The sequence below is a fragment of the Dipodomys merriami genome, unplaced genomic scaffold, assembly GCF_024711535.1.
Source record: "Dipodomys merriami isolate MVZ:Mamm:240054 unplaced genomic scaffold, mDipMer1.0.p SCAF_4, whole genome shotgun sequence".
NCBI classification, from domain to species: domain Eukaryota; kingdom Metazoa; phylum Chordata; class Mammalia; order Rodentia; family Heteromyidae; genus Dipodomys; species Dipodomys merriami.
This window is the reverse complement of record NW_027205603.1, coordinates 23144779-23158953: the sequence shown is the minus strand read 5'-3', so window position 1 is coordinate 23158953 and position 14175 is coordinate 23144779.

Here is a 14175-nt window from a genome sequence, read left to right as displayed (position 1 = left end):
ATGAGCTGTATCAACATTTAATTACTTCACAAGGCCCAGCAAAAGCACCTTTGAGGTTGCCTCTTAAACACTGAGTCCACCAAGAAAGAAGAAGAACCAAATCTACAAAAATTTATCGAAGAGGGGCTGGGAAGGTGGCTCAGTGGTAGAGCGCTTGCCTTGCATGCATGAGACCCTGGGTTCGATTCCTCAGCACCACATAAGCAAAAAGTAAAAAGCCGGAAGTGGCGCTGTGGCTCAAGTGGTAGAGTGCTAGCCTTGAGCTGAAGAGCTGAGGGACAGCACCCAGGCCTAGAGTTCAGGTCCCATGACCGGACCCCAAAAAAAAAAATTTATCGAAGAGAGATAAACGGAGCTCCCACTTGACAAGTGGAACTTTGGGTGGGAGGACTGTAAAGAGGTTAATAAGACGTCTTCAGGAGAGAGCTACATGACTCCTGAGATCTCTGGAAAGCCCAAGGACCATATTAGTCTTCAGACCCAATTATAGATTCCTTGCAGCTTGCACACATAATATAGCCTCTCTGACTTGCTGCCTATTGCAGAGTACATTTCTGGAGTCCAATCAATCTATTGTTCAGATGCAAGTCTTCCCAGGGCAGTAGGCCAGGATGCGATGCCCAAGAACCTCCATGGGGGACTGCTCAAAGCCATAGTGAGGAATGTAGAACCTCTATAGAAGGGAGTCTTTTCCCGCAATGCCTACACAGGCTTTTCCTTTTTTTTTCTTCCCCCCTGCCCTATGAATGCAGGTACTTAGGCCTGAACTGGAACTCTAGTTCAGCTTTTTCTCTCACAATGCTGGCACTCTACCATTTGAGCTGCACCTCCAGTTCTGACTTTTTGCTGGTTAATTGTAGATAAGAGTCTGTCCGATTTGGCCAGGAGCCAGTTATTCACACATATAATCCTAGCTACTTAGTGTGAGAAAAGCCATATTTTCTATTTGTAAGCCACTACTTTCTATCAATCCTGTGAGAATTATTTTTCTGAAAAGTCCCTGCTTTGGCCAGGTGGCTTGGATCTGGTTAAATTTTAGTTACACCCTGTTCCTGATAAATAAGACATCCTGTTCCTGTTAAAATTATACCATATAGTGTTTTTTTTTTAATTGCCCTCTTTAAACAAGCCAATCATGAGCAGATTGTCAACCTGAGCTTGTCCAATCCAAGCAGAGGGTCAGGGCCCCCTGTGTCGGGAATAAAAAAGGGAGCAGCTTACCAGCTTTGCTTGCTTGCTTGTCAATTTTGGCCAATGACACACCCTTCAGTAGAAGTAAACTTTGCCTTCCTAAGTTCTCTTAGAGTTAGTATCCTTTTTCCTATTTGGTACCAACATTCCAAGGCATATCTTACCATAGGCAGAGTCTGAGGTTGTTAGTCAGCCCTGGAAGACAAACCCAAACTTATCTCTGATTAACCAGCAAAAAGCCAGAAGTGGAGGTGTGACTCAAACTATGAAACATTATCCTTGAGCAGCCAAGAAAGAGCAAAAAGTTTTGAATTCAAGCACAGTACCAGTACACACACACACACACACACACACACACACACACACACACACACACACACACACACACACTGTATTGGATTTATCTGACCAGGCTGACTTCCAACTGTGACCCTCAGATCTTAGCCTCCTGAATATTTAGGAGCATAGCTCTTTTTTCTGCTCTCAGCAGCATACAGTGAGTGGACCCAAATACACAGCTGCAGCATCTGGCTCTCCAATGTGCTGGAGAGCTATCAGGCTATTCCACATAACTGTCCCATTCCTCTGAATCCTCAACAACCTCATCCACAACATGGACATATACATCTTCCTACATGTGGTGGTGGTGGTGGTGGTGGTGGTAGTGGTGGTGGTAGTTACTTGGAGACAAGAGTCTCAAGAGTCTGGCACTGGTGACTCACACTACTCAGGAGGCTGAGATCTGAGGATTAATGTTCAAAACCGCCCTGGCAGGAAAGTCCTTGAGACTCCTTTTCTTTGTGCCAGTCTTGGGGCTTCAACTTGGGACCTGGGCTCTGTCCCTGGGCTTCTTTTACTCAAAACTAGCACTCTACCACTTGAGCCCGCAGTGCCACTTCTGGCTTTTTCTGTTAATGTGGTACTGGGGAATTGAGCCCAGGGTGTCATGCATACTGAGCCACTAAGCCATGTACCACTAAGCCACATTTCTAGTCCTTAAGACTCTTATTTATCTCCAGGTAGCCACCAGAACCCCAGAAGTGATGCTGTGGCTCAAAGTAGTAGAGCACTAGCTTTGTGCAAAAGAGCTCAGGGAGAGTGACCAGGCCCTGAGATCAATCCCCATAACCAACAAAAAGAAGAAAGAGAGGAGGAGGAGGAGGAGGAGGAGGAGGAGGAGGAGGAGGAGGAGGAGGAGGAGGAGGAGGAAGAGGAGGAGGAGGAAGAGGAGGAAGAGGAAGAAAAGGAAGAAGAAGAGGAAGAAGAAGAAGAAGAAGAAGAAGAAGAAGAAGAAGAAGAAGAAGAAGAAGAAGAAGAAGAAGAAGAAGAAGAAGACAAGAAGAAGAAGAGAGGAAGAAGAGGGGGGAGGAGGAGAAGGAAGAGGAGGAGGAGGAAGAAGAGGAGAAGGAGAAGGAGAAGGAGAAGGAGAAGAAGAAGAAGAAGAAGAAGAAGAAGAAGAAGAAGAAGAAGAAGAAGAAGAAGAAGAAGAAGAAGAAGAAGAAGAAGAAGAAGAAGAAGAAGAAGAAGAAGAAGAAGAAGAGGAGAGGAGGAAGAGGGGAGGAAGAGGGGAGGAGGAGGAGGAAGAGGAGGAGGAAGAGGAGGAGGCGGAAGAAGAGGAGAAGGAGAAGGAGAAGAAGAAGAAGAAGAAGAAGAAGAAGAAGAAGAAGAAGAAGAAGAAGAAGAAGAAGAAGAAGAAGAAGAAGAAGAAGAAGAAGAAGAAGAAGAAGAAGAAGAAGAAGAGAGGAGGAAGAGGGGAGGAGGAGGCGGAAGAAGAGGAGGAGGCAGAAGAAGAGGAGAAGGAGAAGAAGAAGAAGAAGAGGAGGAGGAGGAGGAGGAGGAGGAGGAGGAGGAGAAGAGGAGGAGAAAGAAGAGAAAGAAGGGAGGAGCCGGGCGCTGGTGGCTCACGCCTGTAATCCTAGCTACTCAGGAGGCTGAGATCTGAGGATCACGGTTCAAAGCCAGCCCGGGCAGGAGAGACCGTGAGACTCCTATCTGCAATAAACCACCAGAAAACCGGAAGTGGCGCTGTGGCTCAAGTGGTAGAGCGCTCGCCTTGAGCTGAAGAGCTGAGGGACAGCGCCCAGGCCCAGAGTTCAAGCCCCAGGACCAACAAAAAAAAAAAGGGGAGGAGGAGGAGGAGGAAGAGGAAGAAGGGAAAGAAGGGAGGAGGAGGAGGGTAGGAAGAGGAGGAGGAGGAAGAGGAGAAGGAAGAGGAAGAGGAAAAAGAAGAAGAAGAGGAAAAAGAAGGAGGAGGAGGAGGAGGAAGTTGTCTTCAGACTTTCCTGCCTGAGCTGGCTTGAAACTGCAATCATCAGATTTCAGCCCCATGAATAGCTAGATGAGCCACCAGCACCTGTGCTTTATTTTTTTTAACTTAAAGCATAGTGCTTATGGGCCTCCTTGCTTAGCTAGTCATGCCTCCAGTCGAGCTTTTAGATGGTTATTTTGGAGACAGAATTTCAAGGACTTTTCTACCTAGGTTGGCATCAAGTCACAATCTTCTGGGACTCAGCCTTGATAGTTGGTAGAATTACAGGTGTGAGCCACCAGAGTTGGCAGATTTCTTGTTTTTTTTTTTTATATCATTAATTTATGCTATTGATGACAAATGGTGAGAACTGAGTTTGTGTCCTGAGATAGTCAAAGAATGAAGGTCTTGGACAAGTAAGCAGCAAGCAGAAAGTTTTGTTGAAAGTAGGAGAGAGAACTCCCTCACAGGAGGGACTCAGAAAGACAGCTATGGAAAGAGTTTCACTTAGAAGTTTTTACATCTGGGAACATTTAGAGGGCCCTCAAAAACAGATTTTAGAAAAATCCGGGCACCAGTGGCTCATGTCTGTAATCCTAGCTACACAGGAGGCTGAAATCTAAGGATTGTGGTTTGAAGCCAATTGGGGCAGGAAAGTCCATGAGATTTTTTTTAACCTTCATGAAGCTTCTTTCTTCTTCTTTTATTGTAAAGGTGATATACAGAGGGGTTATATATGTCAAGCATTGAATACATTTCTTTTTGAACAGTGTCACTCCCTCCCTCATTTTTTCCCAATTTTCCCCCTCCTGACCCTCCTTCCCCCAAGTTGTGTAGTTCATTTCCAACATAGAATCTAGTGAATATCACTGCTGAATTAGTTCACCCTTTGTCCCACATTTCTGTGATTCCCCTTCCCCTTGTCAAAACAGATAAACTTACAGAAATCAAAAACAGAAAAGGTGGGGAGGAGGGGAAACAAGGGGGGAATGCAAAAAGTAATGTAAAATGTACATTTTCATTTCTTTTTTCTTTCTTTCTTTCTTTCTTTTCTTTTTCTTTTTTTTTTGGTCATGGGGCCTGAATTCTGGGCCTGGGCGTTGTCCCTGAGCTCTTCAGCTCAAGGCTAGTGCTCTACCCCTTGAGCCACAGTGCCACTTCCAGCTTTTTCTGCTTATTTGGTGCTGAGTAATCAAATCCAGGGCCTCATGCATGCAAGGCAAACACTCTACCACTGAGTCACTTTCCCAGACCCTTGTTTCCATTTCTTGGAGTTCATTTCAATAAGCATCATTATGATGCTTATACACATATTATTATATGCACATAGCTATTGAGCCCTTGCGATCCTCTCCTAAGAATATCCTCCTTTGGTCTCACTGTGTGAATGTTTTATGGTCCTGTTTAATTTATCATGTTCAGATTTTTTGTCTTTTCTTTGTAATTTTTGTCTTTTACTCTCTGTTGGGTTTTGTCTTTTACTATCTGTTGGGTTTATATATATATACATATATTTGTATATATATATATATATATATATATATGTATATGTAGAGAGAGAGGGGGGCACATTCTAATTATTATAAATGAGGAAAACCATGGAGACTATGTTTCTTTGGGTCTAGCTTACTTCACTTAATGAGCTTTAAGTTTTTCTATTTCCTTATTAGTGGGGCAATGTCATTCTTTATGATGAAGCATAGGATTCCATTGTGTGTGTGTGTATATATATATATATATATATATATATATATATATATATATATATATATATATATATATATATACCACAATTTCTTGATCCATTCTTCTATTAAGGGGCATCTGGGTTGGTTCCATATCTTGACTATGGTGAGTAATGCTGCAATAAATATGGTTATGCTGGTAGCTTTATTGTGGCTTTGTTTGTGATCATTTGGGTAAATGCATATGAGTGAGGTTGCTGGGTCATAGGGGAGCTCTATGTTTAGTCTTTTGAGGAACCTCAATGCTGCTTTCTAGAGTGGCGAAACAAGCTTACACTCCCACCAACAGTGTAGTAGCGTGTTCCCTTTGGCCACATCACTGCCAGCATTTCTTATTGTTAGTTTTCTTGATAATGGCCATTCTAACTGAGGTGAGGAGGAATCTCAATGTTTTGATTTGCATTTCTTTTATGGCCAAAGATGTTGAACATCTCTTTATGTGTCTTCTGGTCCATGAGACTCTTATCTCCAATTAACTACCAAAAGAGGCAGAAGTGGAGATGTGGCTCAAATGGTAGAGCTCTAGTCTTAAGGGAAAAAGCTCAGTGCTTAGGCCCTGAGTTCAAGCATCAGGACTGGCACAAAACAAAAACAAAATCGAAATACAATTCTTAGACTGGTGAGTGCTTTCTTTCTATACAGGACCATGGAAACAAGGACTCAGTGTCATGTCCTCCCATTTTTGTCCTTTTGTGTTTGTTCAACAAGTCTTTCTACTTCCTTGTTCCCTTTTGCCTTCTGTCTCCATTAAGTTGCTCTGTGGGTTTTATTAGCTTAACCTGCCCCCTACAAGTTGTGTAAGTCCTTAACTCCCTGACTGTCTGCTTTCTCCAGCTATCATCCCCTGCTCCCAAGTCTGAAAAGATATCCTTGAGTTCTGTTAGGAACTTGGCAATGACAGCTCTAACTACTTCCTGTAGATTTAGAGGCATCAGTGGGATGACATTCTAAGGTCCTCTGCAAAGAACTATCTAGATGGCCTTTTGGGACATCAGGTTGCAAGTTCATGTGAGTTTTCATTTCTATTACCATCTGAAGCTTAATAGATTCTAAGAGAATTGACAAGAAATTGAGAATTGACAAGAGCATTTAAATAAAAGGAGCAAGAAGGAAGTTAGTGGGCCTAAAAAGAACAAAAACCACATAGGAAAGAAAGGAGAATGTACTGTAGAGCCAGCTAACCTGCACTCCCAACTTGTTCTTTTAGATGATCCATTATGCGGATGTTATTTTTGTTGGATAGAAATAATGGTGAAAGGAAAGATAAAAGTGCAAGTTTTGGGTCCAGTTGCAATGCAGACTGGCATGGGCATTAGGTAGCTAGTCGTAAATATGAACTATTTTTCTTAACTTTTTTTTTTCTGGTCAGTCGTGGGGCTTGAACTCTTGGGCCTGGGCATTGTCCCTCAGCTCTTCAGCTTAAGGTGACCACTCTACCACTTGAGCCACAGCACCACTTCTGGTTTTCTCATTGGACATAAGAGTCTCACGGTCTTGGGGCTGGGAAGGTGGCTCAGTGGTAGAGCGCTTGCCTTGCATGTCTGAGGCCCTGGGTTCAATTCCTCAGCACCACATAAGAAAAAAGCTGGAAGTGGCGCTGTGGCTCAAGTGTTAGAGCGCTAGCCTTGAGCTGAAGAGCTGAGGGACAGCGCCCAAGCCCAGAGTTCAGGCCCCATGACCGGACCAAAAAAAAAGTCTCACGGTCTTTCCTGCCCAGGCTGGCTTTGAACCATGATCCTCAGATCTCAGCCTCCTGAGTAGCTAGGATTACAGGCCACTGGCGCATGGCTATTTTTCTTAACTTTTGAAATCGGATATCATCTCCTCTTACCCCAACAGTTTTTCCAACTGTCTCTGTATAGTCCCTTGTGGCTAGAATAAGCTTTGTCCCAGAAGCCATTCATCATTGATGGGACAAGTTGTTCCAGGTTTTTTTTTTCTTCTTCTTCTTCTTGTTAGAATGAGATAACTCAGTTGGTCTGATCCCACAGGTTAGGTGGAAGTCTGTGCTAATAAGATCCTTTTGCCCACATTTAAGCAATGAAGAGATACATAGAAATAGTTACTAAGCAGGGCTTACCTAGAATCCATTACATTTAAAAAGCTAACTCAGGGCTGGGAAGGTGGCTCAGTGGTAGAGCGCTTGCCTTGCATGCATGAGGCCCTGGGTTTGATTCCTCAGCACCACACAAGCAGAAAAAGTGGGAAGTGCTGCTGTGGTTTAAGTGGTAGAGCGCTATCCTTGAGCTGAACTGCTGATGGACAATACCTAGACCCAGAGTTCAGGCCCCACTACAAAAAAAAAAAAAAGCTCAATGCCCTGGAGGAGGATCAAATCTGCAATGACAAAAGGCTTAAAATATCTGTGGTAATTATTTTTAAACTGGTAGCAGTTGATTAAACAACTTAGTTGTTTTCTATGTATGCAGCATTTTAGGATACTAATTAAACTTGGTAGAATTATTGGGACCCCTAAGCTTACCTCATTACAATTAGAAACATGTACTGGGCTAGTATCACTAACAAGTACATCTGTTTGGCATAATATGTTTCTCAGCTTTGTATCCTAGAAGGCTTACAGATAACATCAAACATATAAGGTAGCTAGCAACAACTAGTATTATAGCTCTACATACCAGTCCCAGTTATAAGGACAGTGACATAAACAGACATTTTTACTTAATCTTTTTTTTTTTTGGTCCGGTCATGGGGCCTGAACTCTGGGCCTGGGCACTGTCCCTCAGCTCTTCAGCTCAAGGCTAGTGCTCTACCACTTGAGCCACAGTGCCACTTCTGGCTTTTTTCTTATTTTTTGCTTATGTGGTGCTGAGGAATCGAACCCAGGGCCTCAGGCATGCAAGGCAAGAACTCTACCACTGAGCCACTTCTCAACCCCTTTTACTTAATCTTAATTAATTCTTTTTTCCTTTCTTACGTGTGTGTGTGTGTGTGTGTGTGTGTGTGTGTGTGTGTGTGTGTGTGTGTGTGTGTGTGTGTGTGTGTGTGTGTGTGTGTGTGTGTGTGTGTGCCAGTCCTGGGAATGGACTCAAGGCCTGCGCACTGTCTTAGAGCTCTTTTTTTGTTCAAGGCCAGGGCTTTCATTGAGCCACATCTTCACTTCTAGCTTTAGTGGTTAATTGGAGATAAGAGTCTCACAGACTTTCCTGCCTGGCTGGCTTTGAACTGCAATTCTCAGACCTCAGCCTTTTGAATAGCTGGGATTACAGGTGTGAGCCACTGGCACCTGGCAAGACTCAGTTCCTTAAGTAGTGAAAAGCTTGACAACCCAACCCAATAATCATAAATAGTTACTTTGACAAATATTTCTTTTTTTTTTTTTTTTTTTTTTTGGTTGGTCGTGGGGCTTGAACTCTGGGCCTGGGCGCTGTCCCTCAGCTCTTCAGCTCAAGGCGAGCGCTCTACCACTTGAGCTACAGTGCCACTTCCGGTTTTCTGGTGGTTTATTGGAGATAGGAGTCTCACGGTCTCGCCTGCCCGGGCTGGCTTTGAACCGTGATCCTCAGATCTCAGCCTCCTGAGTAGCTAGGATTACAGGCGTGAGCCATGGGTGCCCGGCTGACAAATATTTCTTTAAGCCACTTTTTTGCAAATGTTGTAAGAACAGAAATGTTACTAAAAACAATACCCTTAAGATAACTAAATTGTTACAGGCAGAAAATTGGTTGTTAGTTTTATGCCAGTTATCTTGATCTTAAAAAAAAAAACCTTTTAGATAAGCTTTTAAATTATAGCACCCATATTATGTACAAACTTTTATATGTTTTATTTTTTATATAATCTGAAGACATACACAGAACCTGCTACTTTCTTGAACATTTTCAGGTTTATCTTAATTCTTCTTTTTCTATTTTTCTACTTTTGAATCATGAGTTAGGACAAACTTTACTCTTCAAGAATCCTTTTTCATCCAAAACTATTCTCTTGCCTTTAGCTTTCTTTTTCAAAAACATAGTCTCCTACCTTTCTGTATCTTTCTACTTGCTGATTTCTTTTTACCCCTCCTTTTAAATTTCTATTTTGAAATAACTTTTTTTTTTTTTTTTTTTTTTTGCCAGTCATGGGGCCTGAACTCTGGGCCTGGGCATTGTCCGTCAGCTCTTCAGTTCAAGGCTAGCGCTCTACCACTTGAGACACACAGCACCACTTCCATCTTTTTCTGCTTATGTGGTGCTAAGGAATCGAACCCAGGGCCTCATGTATGCAAGGCAAGAACTCTACCATTGAGCCACTTTTCCAGCCCTGAAATAACTTTTATAAAACATTTGAACTCATTTGGTTTTTTTTTTTTTTTTTTTTTGGCGGATAGATAACCTGCTGTTTGTAGACAGCACACTATGATTTGGTTATAGAACCCTCAAAAGAAAGTGAAATGTAAAATGAAGAGCCACTGTCATGATCTTACGCATCCTTTGCTAGTAAATCCTGTAGATCTCCTGAATATGAGACCTAGAAGTGTGATGTGAATTCATTTCCAGTAATGGCTGAAGAATGAAGGTCTAAGACAATAAACAATCAGTAAGCAGAAAGTTATATCGAAAACGAGAGATTGTAGTGAATATTAAGAAATACTGACATAGTATGTTATTGAATACTGACATAGTGTGTTATTGAATACTGATATGGTAGGTTATTGAATAGGAATATATTAAATGCATGCGTGCTGTGAAATAGTATGAAATGTTAAGCTGTAAAATTAGGAGTTAGTTAGGAGTTAGAACTATGGAATGGGTAGATAAGAACACACCCAGGGAGCCTGTGGAGCCGTCACCAAGGCAACCAGCCCTCATCAATACCCAGACTCAGCCAGAGGCGAGCCAGCTCCGCCCTCATCTGTAACCAGACCTGACCAGAAGCAAAGCTGTCACCAAGACAACCCGGGTAATCAGACATAGCCAGAAGTGAAGGGCCAGCCTAAAACATATAAGAACCCAGGGTAGCAGAGACCCAGCAAGACGACCTCCCCTAGCGAGGTGACGCCAAGTCAAACTGACCCTCCACTGGAGCTGCCCAGAGAGGTGGCCGCTTCTCCCTCCAGCGACTCTGAGCAGCCCGGAGGTCACCCTCCAGGTGGACTCCCTTCGACCTCTGAACCAAGTGGACCAAGTGACGTGACACATAACACGTGAGCTCCCTGGGTGTGGGGCAGGCTTAGTAGAATTAGACTTCGGAGTTAGTCATTGGTATGGATGGTATTTGAAGTGCTTAAATAAACTAAGTGAAACTATTAAGTCTAAGCGTGTTGCCACTGATATGCAAACTCATTACTCAACATTTCTAGAACCAGGAACCAAAATAAACCTCTGGGACTAATGACCTGGTCTCAACTGGGCATGGTGACTCACACCTGTAATACTAAGAATAGGGAAACTATTCTAGGAAAATCATGATTTTTGTGTGATGTGCCAGTTCAAGGGCTTGAACGCAAGGCCTGGATGCTGTCCATGAGTGTTTTTGCTCAAGGATAGCACTGTGCCACTTGAGCCACAGCTCCACTTTAAACAAAATTTTTTTTTAAATTTATTGGAGAAAAGAGTCTTATGTACTTCCCTGCTCTGGCTGGCTTTGAATCATGATAGTCAGATCTCAGCCTCCAGAGTAGCTAGGATTGATTACAGGCATGAGCCACCAGCACCCAGCAGGAAGAGGGTCATGGTTTTAAGGTCAGCTTGAAGAACACACAAAAAAAAATCATATTATATATATATTATATATATATAATGACAGCACCTAACAGCCATTTTTGCTTCTGTATGAATTGCTTTGTACTGGATGATTGTATGGTTTTTGTATGATTTTAACTGTGACTGGTTTTAGTTACTTAGTAGTGGAATGTCAGCCTGGGAGCCTAGAGTTGCTTAGTAAAAGACTTCAAAGGGTTTACAGCCCTGACAAAGGGGGCAAAGTCCTCAGAATTATCCCCACACCTGCAACGCCCCTCCTGGAGGCCAAGGCAGTAAGGCCCTAGGGAAGAATTATAATGTTTTAAGAAACCTAAGCAACTCCATTTTTGTTTAACACTCCATCTCAGTTCTGCGACTTGACTCATGATCCACTTTAGCTCCAATGCTAGGAATTTATGACAGAAAGCCATGCACAATTCTTGGAGCCATAGATGGCATTTGCTTAAGGCAGGTGTTAGCCCCCAAGTGGTGTTGCCCCCCCACCCACCTAGGACTAAGAGTTGTTAACCAACCCATTCTTCAGAGCCCGGGGCAAGACATGCCAGGCATTCTGTTGGTCTGGGTGTGACTAGTAACCTTTTTCCGGTCAAGCTATGGACCAAGGACATTTTTTCTGTAAAGATCGACCAATCATTATTTGCCCAGTTTAGCTTGCTTAAAATGTAAATGTTAACCAATCATGTAATTTCTTATGTAAAAGTTCCTTAAGTTGTTTGTTCAATACTATAAAAACGGCCCTGATTCTATGCTCAGGGCCTCTTAGCGTCACCAGTTACCATGTGCGCAGAGGACCAAGCTCGAGCTTGCAATAAACCGGCTCTTTGTTGCTTACATTGATCGTGGTCTCTGGTGGTCTTCTGGGGGTCCCCGAATTTTGGTATAACAAGCTTGCACTATAAGATGTGATTCTGTTCCTCTTATCCACCTTCTTACTGCTGAAGGGTTAACTCCATTTTTGAGGCAGTGACCATTTGTTGCTTGTTTAAACTGAAACCTAAGATAAGCAAATCCTGTGAGCAAACCTAGACCACCAATTATCTCAGCTAGCAGAGTAACACGTGGTGGTAATCCAAACACCTGGTTGTTTGCCTTTATAAGCCCTGTAAATGTTTTGCTCGGGGCTCTCCTCCTAGGCTCCGCTGTGTTGGAGTGTAGGACGAGGCCCTAGCTGCAGCATGTCTAAATAAAACCTTGCTTTTGCATTTCAGAACATCTGACTCTCTGTAGTGGTCTTGGTGGGGGTCCTGTGACTTAGGCCCTACAACTGCCTCCCACTCCCTTTGAAAATCAAGTACCCAGTCTTAGGAATTCAGTTACTGCAACACAGTAAATAGACTAAGACACACTACCCAAATGATCAATGTAAAAGGTGACTAATAAAGGAATAAATGAACATGTGCCTCCTGATAGGGTGCAGAGGACACAGCATTGCCTCCATTGTGTTTCTGCCAAGATTGTACCAAGAATGTGCCTCACAGAGATAAACTCAAATGGAAGAGCACTTAATACAAAAAGTGGCTCAAACCATTACACACAAAAAAGCCAATATCAAGGACTTCTTATGTGTCGTTTAACTTCTACTATAGCTTTCAAGGAATATATTATGCTTTCTTTTTGTTACCATGTGTTTCTGATTTATGCAAATTTTATCTTTCACTATCATGTTCCTCACATTACATTCCACTCCTTGACTTGTAAGAAAAAAATTCAAGGTTGGGCTGGGAAGGTGGCTCAGTGGTAGAGCGCTTGCCTTGCATGCATGAGGCCCTGGGTTCAATTCCTCAGCACCACATAAGCAAAAAGAAAAAAGCCGGAAGTGGCGCTGTGGCTCAAGTGGTAGAGTGTTAGCCTTGAGCTGAAGAGCTGAGGGACAGCGTCCAGGCCCAGAGTTCAGGCCCCACAACCGGACCCCCCCCCAAAAAAAAATTCAAGGTTATAAGAATGATTACAGGTTTCTTCCATGTTGAGAAGACTGAAGATTTAGACGTTAGAACTAAATGCATCTTTTGATACTGTATGAGATTTTTTCTTTTTTTTTTGTCTTTCCTTGAACTCAGGGACTATGTGCTATCCCTGAGCTCTTTTGCTCAAGGCTAGTGTTCTACCACTTAGAGCCACAGCACCACTTTGAGTGGTTAATTGGAGATAAGATTCTCATGGTGACTTTTCTGCTGGGGCTGGCTTGGAATTGTGATCCTTAAATCTCAGCCTCCTGATTAGTTAGGATTACAGGCATGAGCCATTGGCACCTGGCCATCTCAGGACTTTTTGCATCACAATAAATTCACAAGCTATATCAATTTCACTGAGCTACCATCTTGCTAGACAAGCACTCTACCACTTGATCCTTGCTAGTTTAAATTTCTAATATTAACTTTCAGATCACGAATTATACTTTACACAATAACAACATACAGTTTACAGATTGGCAAAGAGTTAAAGAAGGGGGTGGGAAGGTGGTTCAGTGGCAGAGTGCTTGTCTTGCATGTGTGAGGCCCTGGGTTTGACTCCTCAGCACCACATAAGCAGAAAAAACCAGAAGTGGCATTGTGGCTCAAGTGGTAGAGTACTAGCCTTGAGCTGAAGAGCGGAGGGACAGCAGCCAGGCCCAGAGTTCAGGCCCATGACCTACCCCCCCCCCAAAAAAAAAAAAGGTTAAAGAAGCTGCAGCATTCAGAGGGCTGTGCTGAAGGCACAGGTCAAGAGCTGGCACAGAAGCAAGGATATCTCTATAGGGGATCAGGTAAGTTCTGTACAGAACAGGCACAGATTTGTCTGTGTTCTGGGTGGCATGCCATCAGCTTTAAAGTGGGTTGCAGTGGGTAGGAAAAACTGCACTTTAGCTGTAGTCTGGGGACAGAGTAGAGGTTCTTAACAATTTTTCTGGACAAGGCTCCTGACCTGGTGATGGAATCTGTGGACTGGCCTTGTCTCAGTCTTGGGGTATTCTTACTTTTGTAGTTCCAGATGAGGAATTTACATATAGTGAAAGACCCCCGACTTCGGGTGTCCCCCATATCAGGACCTCCCTGCCCCAAGCACCAGTCAGACGACACCAGATGCAAAAGGCAAGAGGGTTTTATTTGGGCATGCCCAGGTTCCCAGGTGCACGTGACCTCGAGATCCGCAAGGTTCGGGTCAGTGGCTGGGAACCCCGAGCAGTCCCGGGGATGGTCCTTTTATGGGACCCCTCTGTCCGTTACAGGAGTGCCCGCGCTTTTTCAGCCAGTAAATTTAAAGTATTACAACCTGGTCTGCACGCAGGCAGCCAATCCTTTTAAAACAAATC